The 16,094-nt window shown below is 50.3% G+C and overlaps 1 protein-coding gene across 3 annotated transcripts in view; it reads left to right on the forward strand.

The window, feature by feature from the left end:
- Positions 1–16,094, forward strand: part of ALPL (alkaline phosphatase, biomineralization associated) — a 73,998-nt gene that overhangs the window by 19,341 nt on the left and 38,563 nt on the right. The window contains exon 1 of one of the 3 annotated variants that reach the window (XM_060202343.1): positions 9,480–9,496. The exons of the other annotated variants lie outside the window; for them this stretch is intronic. The gene's annotated coding sequence lies outside the window, so the exon portion shown is untranslated. Of the gene's footprint in view, positions 1–9,479; positions 9,497–16,094 lie in introns of those variants that run through there. 3 annotated transcript variants of the gene reach the window in all.

Raw genomic sequence — 16,094 nt, forward strand, 5'->3', positions numbered from 1 at the left:
TGAAATATGTGAAAACTTTTTATTTGAAATGTGACTTTTACTTCATGGCCTTATGTGAGATTAATTATTTTAATGTTTTACTGTTCCTGAAAAGAATGTGTACGTACTTTGTTTCTACAATTCAACTTTTTAAATTTCTTTATTGGGGAATTAATGTTTTATATTCAACAGTAAATACAATAGTTTGTACACGCATAACATTTCTCAGTTTTCCATATAACAGTACAACCCCCACTAGCTCCTCTGTCATCCTTCTTGGATCTGTATTCTCCCCCACCACCACCCACCCTAGAGTCTTTTACTTTGGTGCAATACGCCAATTCCAGTTCAGGTTCTACTTGTGTTTTCTCTTCTGATCTTGCTTTTCAACTTCTGCCTGAGAGTGAGATCATCCCGTATTCATCCTATTTCTGACTTATTTCACTTAACAAGAATTTTTCTTTTCTTTTTTAATAAATATTTATTTATTTATTTTTGCCCTTGTTGTTTTATTGTTGTAGTCATTGTTGTTGTTATTGATGCTTTCGTTGTTGGATAGGACAAAGAGAAATGGAGAGAGGAGGGGGAGACAGAGAGGGGGAGAGAAAGATAGACACCTGCAGACCTGCTTCACCGCTTGTGAAGCGACTCCCCTGCAGGTGGGGAGCCAGGGGCTTGAACTGAGACCCTTATGCCGGTCCTTGTGCTTTGCGCCACCTGCGCTTAACCGCTGCGCTACCGCCCGACTCCCAACAAGAATTTTTCAAGGTCCATCTAAGATCGGCTGAAAACGGTGAAGTCACCACTTAAAAAATTTTTTTTTATTATCTTTATTTATTGGATAGAAACAGCCAGAAATCGAGAGGGAAGGAGGAGCTGGAGAGACACCTGCAGTCCTGCTTCACCACTCGCAAAGCTTTCCTCCTGCAGGTGGGGGCCAGGGGCTCAAACCCAGGTCCTTCGCACTGTAAAATGTCTCTCAACCAGGTGTGCCACCACCTGGCCCCAGTCACCACTTTTAATAGCTGAGTAGTATTCCATTGTGTATCTAGACCACAACTTGCTCAGCCACTCATCTACTGTTGGACACCTGTGTTGCTTCCAGGTTTTGGCTATTACAGATTGTGCTGCTAAGAACATATGTGCACACACATCTTTTTGGATGGGTGTGTTGGGTTCCTTAGGATCTATCCCCAGGAGGGGACTTGCAGGATCATAGGGCAGGTCCATTTCTAGCCTTCTGAGAGTTCTCCAGACTGTTCTCCACAGAGGTTGGACCCACTGACATTCCCACCAGCAGGGCAGGAAGGTTCCTTTGACCCCACAACCTCTCCAGCGTTTGCTGCTGTTACCTTTTCTGATGTATGACATTCTCACAGGAGTGAAGTGGTATCTCGTTGTTGTCTTTATTTGCATTTCTCTGACAATCAAAGACTTGGAGCATTTTTTCATGTGTTTCTTGGCCTTTTTGGATCTCTTCAGTGGTGAATATATATATATTTCTTTATATATTCTGGTTATTAATTTGATGTAGGTTTATACTTGCTTTAGTCTGCTTTGTAATTGGATTCGTTTCATACAATCCTAAATTTTTATCTCAATTTGTTGTTTGTTGTTGGTTTTTAAAAATTTTTTAAATATTTATTTATTTTCCCTTTTGTTGCCCTTGTTTTTTTATTGTTGTTGTAGTTATTGTTGTTATTGATGTCGTTGTTATTAGATAGAGCAGAGAGAAATGGAGAGAGGAGGGGAAGACAGAGAGGGGGAGAGGAAGACAGACACCAGCAGACCTGTGAAGCGACTCCCCTGCAGGTGGGGAGCCGGGGACTCGAACTGGGATCCTTGCACTTTGCACCATGTGTGCTTAACCTGCTGCGCCACCGCTGACTCCTGGTTTTTTTTTTTTTTTTTTTTGGTCTTCTTGTAATGCTTTGTTTTTTAAAAATAGATTTATGATAGTTTTTCCCTAAAAATACAAGGTTAGCATTTTTTTTAAAAAAAAGAAAGATTTCTTTCTTTAGAGAGAGAAACAGAGCATCCCTCTGGCACATGGGATGCCAAGGCTGCACTCAGAGCCTCATGCTTGAGAACCCAGCTCTCTGTCTTCTGCGCCACTTCCCAGGCTCCTCGGTGTTTCCCCATACTCCTTGCTCTCCTGTCCCCTTCAGCCTTCACCACTTTTCACTGATGCAGCTTCCTATAACATCGCATAGAAATTTATCTAGGAATTTTAGTTCTGAGCTATTACAGATGATTTATACTCTTGCTCTTTTATTTGAATTCTTAAAATTAAACTTTACTGGGCTGGGGAGCTTACAGCGTTAGCACAGCAGAAGTGTATGTCTGAGGTCCTAGGTTCAATCCCTTGTGCCCCCTTTATGTCAGAGATGAGCAGAGCTCTGCTCTCTCATAAAATAAGTAAATCTTTAAAACTGTGCTCATTTGCTAAACTTTCACCTGTCTCAAAATGTCAATTGCAAAATTAATTTTGATTACTTAAGCAGTCACTTCAAAAGTATTTTTTACCTTAATATTTGAATGAAAGTTTGGCTGGATATAAAATTCTTGGTTTAAATTATTTTACTTTGGTCCTTGGCCAGTTTGATTCGACATTAACTCTTTTCTTTTTTATTTTATAAATATTTATTTATTTCCTTTTTGTTGCTTTTGTTGTTTTTGTTGTTGTTGTAGTTATTATTGTTGATGTTGTTGTTGGATAGGACAGAGAGAAATGGAGAGAGGAGGGGAAGACAGAGAGGGGGAGAGAAAGACAGACACCTGCAGACCTGCTTCACCGCCTGTGAAGCGACTCCCCTGCAAGTGGGGAGCCAGGGGCTCGAACCAGGATCCTTATGCCGGTCCTTGCGCTTTGCGCCACCTGCGCTTAACCCGCTGCGCTCCCGCCTGACTCCCTAACATTGACTCCTTTCTAAACAGTGTTTTTCTTTAGACTTAGATTATCTCTGCAGTCTTTTGATACTTGCTATATTTTAATGTGTGGTTTTCCCGTGATTTTATCTGTCCTGTTTGGTATATTCTGGATCCTTTCAAATACAAGTCTTTCATCTTCGTTCACTCCAAGATTATTATTATTGCTTCTTCGAATAGTTCCTCCCCTGACTTACTTCCTTTTTAGGGACTCTAGTCAGATGATGTAGATATTGGCACTGGTGTATCCATCTCCCCTCTTCTTTGGTTGATGTATAATTTTATACAGTTCAATTCACAGATTTATTTATTTAATTACCAGAGCACTGCTCAGCTGTGGCTTATGGTGGTGCTGGGCATTGAACCTGGGACCTTTGGTGCCTCAGGTATGAAAGGCTTTTTGCATAATCATTATTATATCTCCCCAGTCCTAATTCACAGATCTTAAATGTCCAGCTCAATGAGTTTCGACAGATACTCATTACCTTCTATCAAATCCCCAAACAAAATCACAAAAACATTTCTCACTCTAGTGAGTCTCCTTGCATCATTCTAGTCCCTTTCACCTCCTCAAAGCAACTGTTCTAATTTATTTAATTTTTATGAGCTTTATTTATTTATTGGATAGAGACAGTCAGAAATCAAGAGGGGAGAAAGGGTTAGGGAGGGAGAGAGACAGAGACACCTGCAGCCCTGCTTCACCACTTGCAAAGCTTTCCCCCTGCAGGTGGAGACCAGGGGCTTGAACCCGGATCCTTGTGCAGTGTAATGTGCGCACTCAGCCAGGTACACTACCACCCAGCCCCTCTGTTCTAATTTCTTTCACCATAAATTAGACTAGTTTTTCTTTTTTTTTATTTTTCTTTTATTTTTTTTAAATTTTATTTAAGAAAGGATTAATTAACAAAACCATAAGGTAGGAGGGGTACAACTCCACACAATTCCCACCACCCAATCTCCATAACCCACCCCCTCCCCTGATAGCTTTCCCATTCTCAAGCCCTCTGGGAGCATGGACCCAGGGTCATTATGGGGAGCAGAAAGTAGAAGGTCTGGCTTCTGTAATTGCTTCCCTGCTGAACATGGGCGTTGACTGGTCGGTCCATACCCCCAGTCTGCCTCTCTCTTTCCCTAGTGGGGTGGGTCTCTGGGGAAGCTGAGCTCCAGGACACATTGGTGGGGTCTTCAATCCAGGGAAACCTGGCCGGCATCCTGGTGGCATCTGGAACTGCAAACTCTAGTGTACTTCTGCTTTCAGGTATATATTTTGCAGTAGTTTATGGATATGTGTGAACATAAGCTCTCTCTCACAGAAACTGGTGTATATCTAGGTTATGGGACTTTGTTAGAAAGTGAACCACCTGAGATGGAATTAGAGTATACTATGAAAGGAAAGGTCTCACCCGAGTAATGAAGCTGAAGGGTTGTCATTCCACATGTGAAGTCTCTGGACACAGTCTGAGGTGAAGCATGTTGAGGTGGCAGTCGTTGCGTTGTAGACTAGTTTTTCTTCTAGAATTCCATATAAATTAAATTTAGCACAAGTCATTTTGTCCAGTTGCTTTTGCTGAGTGTACTGTTTTGACATTCATCTAGGTTTGTTGTGTCTGTAACTTATTCTGTTTTGACGAGTAAGTTTCACTGTCTCAGTCACCTCCATTATTTATCCATTCATCTGTTAGTGAATTTGTAAACTTCTTTTTAGTTTAGGAGTATTAAAAATGCTCATATGAACTCTTATGCCTGAATCTTTTTATTATTATTATTATTATTTGCCCCAAATAATATTATTATTATTATTATTGCTGGGGCTCAGTGCCTGCACTATGAATCCACTGTTCCTGGAGGCCATTTTTCCCCCCTTTTGTTGCCCTTGTTGTTGTAGCCTTGTTGTGGTTATTGTTATTGTTGATGTCATTGTTGTTGGATAGGACAGAGGGAAATGGAGAGAGATGGGGAAGACAGAGAGGGGGAGAGAAAGACAGACACAGCAACTCCCCTGCAGGTGGGGAGCCGGGGGCTCGAACCAGGGTCCTTACACCGCCGGTTCTTGCGCTTTGCGCCACGTGCACTTAACCTGCTGCACTACTGCCCAACTCCCATGTTTTGCTATATTTTTATTAGGTGGGACAGAGAGGAACTGAGAGAGGTGTTGGTGGGATGGTGCTTGAAGGTTGTTCACTCCTGGTTCCTGCAACCGTATCGCCTATCATGCTGCCCTCATTCTGGTCCAGCAGATACTTGTGCCACCTTTCTGGGCAGCTGATATGCAAGTGAGGATTGTGGGCACTGGGCACGGGCACTGGGGTGTACTGAGGGCTGGAGCGGCATGGAGGCTGTCAGGGAAGGTCTGATGCAAAGTGCCAAGAGTAGAGCCCAACCCTCATCCTCTCCTCCCATCCCATCCCCTCTCCTCCTCTCCCCTGCCCTGCTGTTGCTTCCTCCTCCTCCTCTGTAGAATTTGGGCCTTGTGCATGTGTCATTTCTTTTTCTTTTAATATTTTATTTACTTAATTTTAATCACACACACACACACACACACACACACACACACACACACACACACACGTGTGCCTGAACATTGTTCATCTCTGGCTTAAGGAGGTACTGGGGATTGAACCTGGGACCTCAGACCCTCAGGCTGAGGGTTTGTTTGCATAAGTATTATGTTGTCTCCCCAGCCTGTGCATATGTGATTTCACTACTCTGAGCTGCTTTCTGATTCAGAGAGCGAGAGAGAGAGACAGAGAAGAGGGAGAGGGGGAGAGAGAGAGAGCGAGAGAGAGAGGGAGAGAGAGTGAGAGAGAGAGAGAGGAGAGGGCAAGAGAGAGAGAGAGAGGGAGAGAGAGAGAGAGTGAGAGAGGGAGAGAGAGAGAGGGAGAGAGAGAGAGAGAAAGGGAGAGAGAGAGAGAGGGAGAGAGAGAGAGGGAGAGAGAGAGAGGGAGAGAGAGAGTGAGAGAGGGAGAGAGGGAGAGAGGGAGAGAGAGAGAGAGAAAGGGAGAGAGAGAGAGAGGGAGAGAGAGAGAGGGAGAGAGAGAGAGGGAGAGAGAGAGAAAGGGAGAGAGAGAGAGAGGGAGAGAGGGAGGAAGAAAGAAAAGGAGGGAGAGGGAAGAAAGAGAAGGAGACACGGGGAGGGAGTGAGAGAGAGCTTATAAGGAAGGCCAAAGTTCCCTCTGGTGACAACACCTCCCACGTGGGGCCAGGGCTCACACCTGGGCTGCACACACGGCGTGTGCCCTACCCAAGGAGCCAGCTCTCCTGGGCACCCTGGCGGGTTTTCTCTCCTGCAATACTCTGAGCACCCAGCGGGCCACACCCACCGCGGCTTCAGCCTGCAGCAGCTCCCTCCCACCTCTCAGGAGTCTGTTTTCTCCACCATTTTCTGGTTTGGTGACATTGCACTTTGGCGTTTCTTGCTTCAAGGAGGAGGGTCCGGGAGACTTGGGCTGGTTCTGAGGGCTAGTGTGTGCCCCCCAGCCCGCCCGCTCCCAGAGCACAGCAGTGACTGCCAAGGAAAAACAGCTGACTGGCACCACTGCGTTCAGTGGTCGTGGTTGCTAGCTATGGTGAAATAATGTAAGCATTACGACATGCAGGTAGATTTCATCACAACACAAGGAAGACAAGCTGTTCACAACGGAAGGGTCCAGTGAGTGGAGAGATTCCGTCTAAAACCTGAAAAGCCAGTCCCATCACGTGGCCTTCTTTGTACCGGTGCTCTCCACACAGCTCATACCCTCTAGAAAAAGACCTCATGCCAGGTGGTGGCGTGCCCAGCTGAGACGCGTTACAGTGCTGGGGACCCGGGTTCAGGCCCCCCAGTGCCCACCTGCAGAGGGAAGCTTCATGAGCGGGGAAGCGGGGCTGCGGGTGTCTCTCTACCTTCCTCCCTGTCTACCTCCCCTCCCCTCAGCTTCTCTCTGCCCTGTAAGAAAAGGGGAGGGTCTCATGGCCCCACGGCCTTTGCGCTGGCTGTTTCCTTTGCTTGGACTGTATTTCTTCTGTCTTCACTAGAGAAAAAAGAATCTGCATTTTCAAGGAGCTTTCCTTGATGAGTCAATGTGATGGATAACGTGGGTTGTACAGCAGGGAAACTGGGGAGCCTGTCCTGACTGTCCAGCTAAGTGGCCTGTGACCTTGGCAAGGTCATACTACTCTGGACTGGTGGCTCCTTCTGGAAAAGTGTGACACTGTGCTGACGAGTCCTGGAGTCCGTCAGCTCTGAACAGGCGGCTGGGGTGAGTGAAAGTGAAGGTTCTGGAGAGGGGCTGGCCATCACCCGCTTGGACAGCACTGAACTGCTGTGTGTCAGTGAGCAGTGGCTCCCACCAGTGAAACCTCACTCTGCAGCAGGACTGAAAGCTTAGCTGAGGCAGCTGGGCTCGGCACTCAGCTCTGCCACTGCACAGGCCAGGCGCTTAGTCCTCTGCTCCTCTCTCCTCTAAGTGAGAGACTGAAGACCTCCGCCAGGGTACGAGAGCAGGCGGGTGCGGCCCTTCTGCCGCGGGTGGCTGTCAGCTATTTACAGATTTCACGTCTTTGATTCAACAAGACTGCCAGGTGAACACATTGTCCGATGTTGTCTTTTAACAGATGCTCACCTGCATCTTATTTTCACACGTTGCGCAAGGGAGGCCATTCTCCCACTTCACAGGCTTTCAGAGCCTCAGAGTCAGGACAGAGTCCTGTGTCCACTTCCTCCACGACAGAGGTCTCTCCATCACGCCAGTGTTCAGGAAGATGGACGGGGGCTGGGCTAACAGAACAGCCTGGACAGGAAAGCTCAGTGAGGACCCTCCTCCCCGGCCTCATACACACATGCTCCAGCTTTGACCGTGTGCAGATGTCTTCAGGTTTCCTGCAAATGGGGTTTAATTATGAGCTGGGAGGTCATTGAGGAGGCAGGACAAGAGTGGGCTGGATGAATTAGGGGCTTATGAACCTGAAAGGGAACCAGAGGCTTCAGGAGAGGAGGTGAGAGCTTGGGACGGCTATGTAACTCACTTGTGGGTAACTTCCTGCCTTGCTGTGCACGCACCCTGGCTTCCAGACTGGCCCCCACTGCAGGGGGGAAGCTCTGGTGCTATAGTCTTGCCCCCCTCCCTCCCTCTCTCTCTCTCCTTCTCTCTTTCCTTCTCTCCCTCTCTCTCTTCCTCTCTCTCTTTCCTTCTCTCCCTCTCCCTCTCTCTCTTCCTCTCTCTCATCTCCTCTCTCTGTCTCCCTCTCTCCTTCTCTCTCATCTCCTCTCTCTCTCTCTCCCTCTTTCTCTCTCATCTCCTCTCTCTCTCTCCCTCCCTTTCTTTCTCTCTCTCTCCCTCTCATCTCCTGTCTCTCTCTCACACCTCTTGTCTCCCTCTCACCTCCTCTCTCTCATCTCCTGTCTCTCTCTCTCATCTCCTCTCATCTTTTCTCTCTCCTGTTATCTAGAAAAGTCAGCCCAGTGTGGGAATGGCCAAAATAAATACATCTATAGATAAACACATAGTAAAAATTGGGAGGGAGGACTCTTGAAGGACAGGGACCAGCAAGGAGGACTGGAGTTAACAAGCCCAGGACTGGAGCTCACAGCCTGTGGAAGCAGATGTGGGTCTTGCCAAGAGCCCATCACTGGTGCCGCAGGGCCCGAGCCCCAGCCGTGGCGTGTCCTGCAGGTCTGGGCACAGAGCGTCGCCTCTCACGCCTGGTGCTCCCTGTAGACTGGGGAGAGGGCAGGAGGAGGCCGGTAGTGCTGGGCTGGGGTCTCGGCCCCATACGGGTTGGCTCAGCCAGTGTGGACTGCAGCTCCGATGCTGAAGCCTGGCTTCCTCATCCTGGGTCTGACTCCCGCTCTTGGCTGTGGGGGTCTTGCCAGGCTCCGGCGAACACTTGTGGTGAGAACGTGTGTGCCTTTGCTTTAGAAAACGGCAGCTGCCTTGGGGAGTCAGGCTGTAGCGCAGCGGGTTAAGTGCACGTGGCGCAAAGCACAAGGACCGGCATAAAGATCCCGGTTCGAACCCCGGCTCCCCACCTGCAGGGGAGTCGCTTCACAGGCGGTGAAGCAGGTCTGCAGGTGTCTGTCTTTCTCTCCCCCTCTCTGTATTCCCCCTCCTCTCTCCATTTCTCTCTGTCCTATCCAACAACGATGACAACAACAATAATAACTACAACAATAAAACACCAAGGGCAACAAAAGGGAATAAATAAATAAAATAAAATATTTTTAAAAAATTTAAAAAAAAAGAAAGAAAACGGCAGCCGCCAGCTCTTCTGCCCGCCTTCTTTGCATTGCTGGTACTGTCCTCTCACTCCCTGGTGCCCTGTGGGTTTATTTCCCTTCCTTCTGTCTACACAGCTCCCCAGCTGCCTCCCAGCAGGGGCTGGGGTTGTCCTAGAACAGCCCCCGGCTACAGGCTATCAGAGGTGGTTCAGTGAACAGACGGACGGGATGTTGAGTGAATCTCACGGAGGGGAGGGTGGAGGCTACAGCAGGTGCCAGGTCAGGTCCAGCCGGGTCTTAGTGACAAAGCAGAAGAGCTGGCTTGGGTGCTGAGGCTCCGCCGGAAACTCGGGACCTTTCTGTGAGGGTGCTGCCTGCCTACCGGAGGGTCAGGTGAGAGGGGCTGAGTTGCAGGACTTCTCAAGGCCTCAACCTCCAGCGGCCGTGATACTTGCCCCGCTTTTAGCCGTTTTGTTCCTGGTGAGCTGGGGCTTCGCACATGAGTGATATCACCTCTGTGGGTTGTTTCTCCACTCAGAGACTGAGGAGGAGATTCACCGGAGCATGAGATCTGCCCTCGGTGCCCAGGCACTCCCTTCCAGGTGGCCCAGGGTTCAAACTGGGACCACATGCCAGTGGCCAAGTGCCTGCCCTACCTGCTGACCTACCAGTATTTCTCCAGCCCTTGTTACCTTGTGTTTTTCAGCTGTCACTGGGGTTATCGCTGGGCCTCACTGCATGAAGGGTCCACCACTCCTGGGTCATTCTCCCCTCCACCCTTTATTTGCGAGGAGAGTCACCTGTGCTGGGTGTGTTGGCACACAGTACGAAGCCCAAGCACCCATGCAAGCATCTGGGTTCAAGCCCCAGCTCCCCATCTGCAGGGAGGAAGCTTCACAAGTGGTGAAGTAGGCCTGCAGGTGTCTCTCTCTCCTCCTCCTCTCTCAATTTCTCTCTGTCCTATCCAACAGAATAGAAAAAAATGGTCATCAGTGCCAGTACCGAGATCCAGTAATAACCCTGGAGGAAAGAGAGACAGAGAGAGAGAGAGACACCTACAGCACTGCTTCACTGCTTATGAAGCTCCCCCCCCCACCCGGAAAAGGTGGGGACTGGGGGCTCGAACTGATGTGAGGGCATGGTAACGTGCACTCTACCCCCAAAGCTCCTTAAGTTTTTTAAACCCCTCTGACTGCCCCTAAGTCAAACTACCTCAGAAACGACAGCCCCAGAGCCACCCCTGCTACCCTGAAGGCCAGAGGGAACCAACAGGTTTGGAGCAGATCTGGGGCATTGACCTGGCCTTTCCTGTCTTGAACGGAGGGACCTTGGGCAAGTCACACTTCCCCACTCCAAGCTGTTGTCTCGTCAAGTGTGTATTAGAACCAGTTGGAAGGACCCGGAAGGTAGAGGCCCCCGAGGCCCCAGCACAGGGCCAGGCACACAGGAGACACTCGGGCCCAGTGGCACAAAACGGCAGTAGGCTGAACTGGCAACGGCTTGTTGGGAGGAGTCCAAGTCTTGCTGTTAGGGAAATGCATTGAAGGGACCTCTTGCAATTCTACACTGACTCTTTTGCTGACTCCAGCCAAAGATCCCAGCCTATACCCAGCTGGCCTTTCATTTCACTTGGTACTTGAAATTGCACACACCCCTAGCTTGTTTCTAAGATTTCCCCCTTGATGAGACAGTTGATTGAGTAGGATAAGTTGTGGTTTCTTACAATGTAAAGAGTCTGACTGATAACTGGCTGAACTGGACTTCTGAGTCCAGACACTGTGTTCTGAGTAACAAAGAAGGAACAGTAAACAATAGAATGGGGAGTCGGGCGGTAGCTCAGCAGGTTAAGCTAAGTGCAGGTGGCGCAAAGTGCAAGGATGGGCGTTAAGGATCCCGGTTCGAGCCCCTGCCTCCCCACACCTGCAAGGGAGTCGCTTCACAGGTGGTGAAGCAGGTTTGCAGGTGTCTGTCTTTCTCTCCCTCTCTGTCTTCCTCTCCTCTCTCCATTTCTCTCTGTCCTGTCCAACAATGACAACATCAATAACAACAACAATAATAACTACAACAATAATAAAAAGATAACAAGGGCAACAAAAGAGAAAATAAATAAATAAAATTACAAAAGCAATAGAGCGATTAGGTGGCTACTGTAGCTGGGCTACTCAGAGGTGGACTTCAGGCATGGCTCCACTCAGGTGTTCAGTGTCATCAAAGGTTCAGGTTCTCTGCATCTCTCTGCTGCCTTCCCAGGGACAGTTCTATCTCGCAGCCACAGCCCGCCTACAGACCATCCCAGTAGACCTACACCAAGCAAGACCAGCTGGAGGTGCTGCATGGGACCAACCTTACTCAGGTCACATGGCTGAGACAGGGTCACTTCCCAGAGAACGTTGAGCTATTTTTAAGGAAGGGGACAGAGAGTCTAGGTGGCCAAGAATTAGCCACCGCAGCCACCAGAGCAGGGCGCATAGACCTCTGCCTGGGGCTCGACTCTTCTCTCCAAGAAGCCGCTATTCAAGGCAGAAAGGTGTGTCTGACTTCTGTTTCACAGAAAGGAAATGCTCTTGAGTGTCTGCAGGAACTCTCAGATCCTGGGCTTCCCCAGCCCATCTCAGCCCCTTTGTGCAGAATGACAAACCCACGGGGGCAGTACCTTTTCCCTTCCCTTCCTTTCCCTTCCCTTCCCTTCCCTTCCCTTCCCTTCCCTTCCCTTCCCTTCCCTTCCCTTCCCTTCCCTTCCCTTACGTTCCCTTCCCTTCCCTTTCCTTCCCTTCCCTTCCGGGGCCAGTGCTCAGGCCAGAAGAGAGACCTCAGGTTACTGTGTCACACAGAAGCCTGGAAGAAGCTGGTTGGGGTGAAGGGAGCAGCTTGGCATCCTGACCCATCATGGGTCAGTGCTGGGCACATACACAGCAAGCAGCCACCGTGCTGACTGCCAGTCCCTGTCTCCTGTCTCTACAAGGCCACACTGGAGCAGCCCCATGGGTTTCTAATGGCCAAGGCATCTGGTCTACAGTCATGTCAAGAGCTGTTCATGTGTATGACTGCCCTGAGAGCAGGAGGCTGGGGGGGGGGTGCAGGCAGGCGTGGGGTGGGGAGCCAGGCGTGGGGTGCAGGCAGGCGTGGGGTGGGGAGCCAGGCGTGGGGTGGGGAGCCAGGCGTGGGGTGCAGGCAGGCGTGGGGTGGGGAGCCAGGTGTGGGGTGCAGGCAGGCGTGGGGTGGGGAGCCAGGCATGGAGTGCAGGCAGGCGTGGGGTGGGGAGCCAGGTGTGGGGTGCAGGCAGGCGTGGGGTGGGGAGCCAGGCGTGGGGTGCAGGCAGGCGTGGGGTGCAGGCAGGCGTGGGGGTCCTGGCTTTCACATATCATCTGCTAGAGGATCTTGTGCCCCTCTTATTTTCCAAGCCTCAGTTTTCTCTTCTGACCTAGATTTATAATTTCCACAGAGCTGGGTTCTTGGAAAGCTGAACAGAAAACTCCCAGCATGTTGTAAGGGCTCCATTAAGGATTTCTCCTTGGGCTATGGAGACGGCACAATGGTTCTGCAAAAGACTTTGATGCCTGAGGCTTTGAGGTCCCAGGTTCAACACCCAGCATCACCATAAACCAGAGCTGATCAGGGCTCTGGTGTGTGTATGTGTGTGTGTGTGTGTGTGTGTGTGAACAATGAATAACAATTTTTTAAAAAGAGTTTCTCCTCTTGGGGCCAGCAGGTAACTCACAGCAGAACACACAGGCTAGTTACCATGTGTGAAGACACAGGTTCAAGCCCCAGGCCACATGGGAGCATCTGCTAAGGGAAGCTCATGAGTGGTGAATCAGCACTGTGGTGTCTCTCCTTTTCTCTGTCTCTTTCTTCCTGTCTCTTGCCCTATAGATAAAAAAAATAAAATTCTCTTCTTTGCATAGTGTCTTGCTAGTAGCTGTGTGACCTTGGTCAGGTTAACTTCTGTGAGCATTAATCGTTGTAATTACAGCAGTCATAGCACCGTGTGTTGTTGTAAGGATTAGACAGATCCATGTATACAAAGCAGTGCCCAGCACTGTTACCACTTCTTCTTCTTCTAGCGTTTGCCCTTCTTCCGCAGCCAGTCAACAGCGTCAGGTTGAGCCTGATGTAAAGTTTCGAGACCTCCTTTGAATCTGGAGAGGTGGCAGTCGTTGACTATGTGGGTCATAGTCTGTCTGGAGCCGCAGGGGCAGTTCGGGTCGTCTCTGGCTCCCCAGCGATGGAACATAGCGGCGCACCGGCCATGGCCTGTTCGATAGCGATTGAGGAGGGCCCGATCATAACGTGCTAGGTCAAAGCCGGGTTGACGCTCGCAGGGGTCTGTGATGAGGTGTTTGTTCTTGACCTCAGCTGACTGCCAACTCTGTTTCCACTGTTACCACTACAAAGTAACATTTAACGAGGTTTATTTCTTGTCAAGCTCTGAGGCTCTATCTCATCAAATGTTGTTGGAGTGGGGACAGCACCGTGATGATCCACTGGGGACCCAGGAGGAACCCGAGGGAACAGGAGACTGACACAGAGCAGTGGGGCCTCTGGCCGCTCCCCTTCCAGCCCACACCTTGGAGTCAGGATGTCCCTGCCCTGCTGCCTCCCTGCCCTGCTGCCTCCCGGGTCACTGTGGCTGGCCAGGCTGCTGGCGGCTGGGAGTGGCTGTCTGTCTGGGAGTATAGGAGCCCAGCTGAAGTGAACGCCAGCTCTGGGACCATCCAAGTTCTCTGATGCCACTACTGCCCTCCCCAGCCCCCGCCCTCCCGCTGGAACTCCAGGGTAGCCGCTTGTACTGGCTGCCGCCTGGCGGGCCACAAGGTGCTGGTCCTTTGTGCCCCAGCCCAGAGCCGTCTCCACCTCGCTGGCCAGTGGGTCCCTGTGGGAGAGTGGAGTGTCCTCTGGGGTGGGTCCTCCAGGAGCTGGTGAGAGGAAGGGTGTCACTGATCAGGGCTTGGGCTCCAGGCCCCTCTCCCCAGTCCCCACCACAAGTCCGTGTGACTTTCACGGTGTCCCTCAGAGGTGGGGCTCGCTGGGCTAAGCTCCCTGACCTCCTTTGTGAGGAGAGGAAGGGAGGCCTCCTTCAGGGGCTGTGCCACACACAGCGTGAAATGACAGTGAAAGGGGAGCTCCTGGAACCCACGAGGCTGCAGGCACATGATATGTGCCTTGTTCTCAGCTATGTCTGCTGCTCGAGAGGCTTTAATGGCCTTGGAAGCCAGCACCGCCTACGAGAAACACCCATCTCTGGCTTGGCACTTCAGCCTGTGACCTCGGGCGAGCTGTGTGACCTGTCTGTGCTTCTGTCTTGTCACCTGTAGAAAAGATGACAATAAGGCAGGGGCAGATGGCATAATGGCTACGCAGAGAGACTCTCATGCCTGAGGCTCCAAAGTCCCAGGTTCCATGTCCCACATACCACAAACCTGAAGAGGGGGGAGACAGGGAGAGAGAGAGGGAGGGGGGAGAAAAAGGGAGAGAGAAAGGGAGAGAGAGGGAGGTGGAAGAGAGAGAGGGAGAGAGGGAGGGGGAAGAGAGGGGAGAGAGAGAAGGAGAGAGGAGGGAGAGACAGGGAGGGAGGGGGGAGAGAGAGAGGGAGAGGGGGAGAAAGAAAGAGGGGGAGGAGGGAGAGAGAGAGGGAAAGAGAGAGAGGGAGACAGGGAGAGAGGGGGGAGGGAGAGGGGGAGAGAAAGAGGGAGAGGGGGAGGGAGGGAGAGAGGGAGAAAGGGAAAGGGAGAGAGAGAGAGCGAGGGATCGAGAGGGAGAGAGGGGGAGAGAGAGAGGGAGAAAGGGGGTAGAAAGAGAGAGGGGGAGGAGGGAGGGGGGAAAGAGGGAGAAAGAGAGGGAGAGAGAGAGGGAGGGGGAAGAGAGAGGGAGAGGGAGAGACTGCTGCCTTGTGTGCAGCAGCTGCATGAGTTGTTATAGTGGCTGAGGGAGTGACAGGCACGGGACTTGATGCTTGAGGCCTTGATGCTTGAGGCCTTGATGCTTGAGGCCTCTCATGCTGGTGGTGCTCAGATCTCTCTCATGAAGTGAAGAAATCTGATAAGTTAACTAATGCAAAAGAGTGTAAAAGAAAAATGAGTAAGTCAACAGAGGTGAGGTGTGTAGAATGACACCTACCCCTTTGTAAGGACCATGAAAAGGTCTGTTGTTGGGGGAGTCGGGCTGTAGTGCAGCGGGTTAAGCGCAGGTGGCGCAAAGCGCAAGGACCGGCATAAGGACCCCGGTTCGAACCCCGGCTCCCCACCTGCAGGGGAGTCGCTTCACAGGCGGTGAAGCAGGTCTGCAGGTGTCTATCTTTCTCTCCTCCTCTCTGTCTTCCCCTCCTCTCTCCATTTCTCTCTGTCCTATCCAACAACGACAACAACAATAATCACTACAACAATAAAACAACAAGGGCAACAAAAGGGAATAAATAAATAAAAGAAAAAAAAAAAAAGAAAAGGTCTGTTGTTATGGGGCTGGGCAGTGGGGCACCCAGTTAAGAGCACTGTTACCAAACATAAGGACCCAGGTTCGAGTCCCTGTTCTACCTGCTGTTGCTTCACTTCATGAGTGGTGAAGCAGGTCTGTAGGTGTCTGTCCCTTCCCTTTCTGTCTCCCCTCCTCTTAATTTCTCTCTGTCCTGTCTAGTAAAAATTATAAGAAAAGAAAGAAAGAAAGAAAGAAAAAGGAAAAATGGCTCCTGAGAGCAGTTGTTCATACACTCAGCACTGAGCCACAGTGATAAGCCTGGTGGCAATAAAAATAGACAAATAAAAATAAAAAAGGTCTGTTGTCATGATCATTCACCCAGTGACAGGCCAGGGGAAAGGCAGAGCCCTGGACTTGCCTGAGGCTCCTGGTTTAGCCCCTGACACTGATGACCAAGTGGTGGTCTGACTTGTCTTTCTTTGTCCCATGTGAAACTCTTCTTTCTCATATGAAATACATTTTAGAAATCCTTTAAGAAAAAAAAAACAAGAAGAACACAGCGACAGTGTGTGAGATAAGG

This window comes from Erinaceus europaeus, chromosome 11, assembly GCF_950295315.1.
Source record: "Erinaceus europaeus chromosome 11, mEriEur2.1, whole genome shotgun sequence".
In the NCBI taxonomy this organism is placed as follows: Eukaryota; Metazoa; Chordata; class Mammalia; order Eulipotyphla; family Erinaceidae; genus Erinaceus; species Erinaceus europaeus.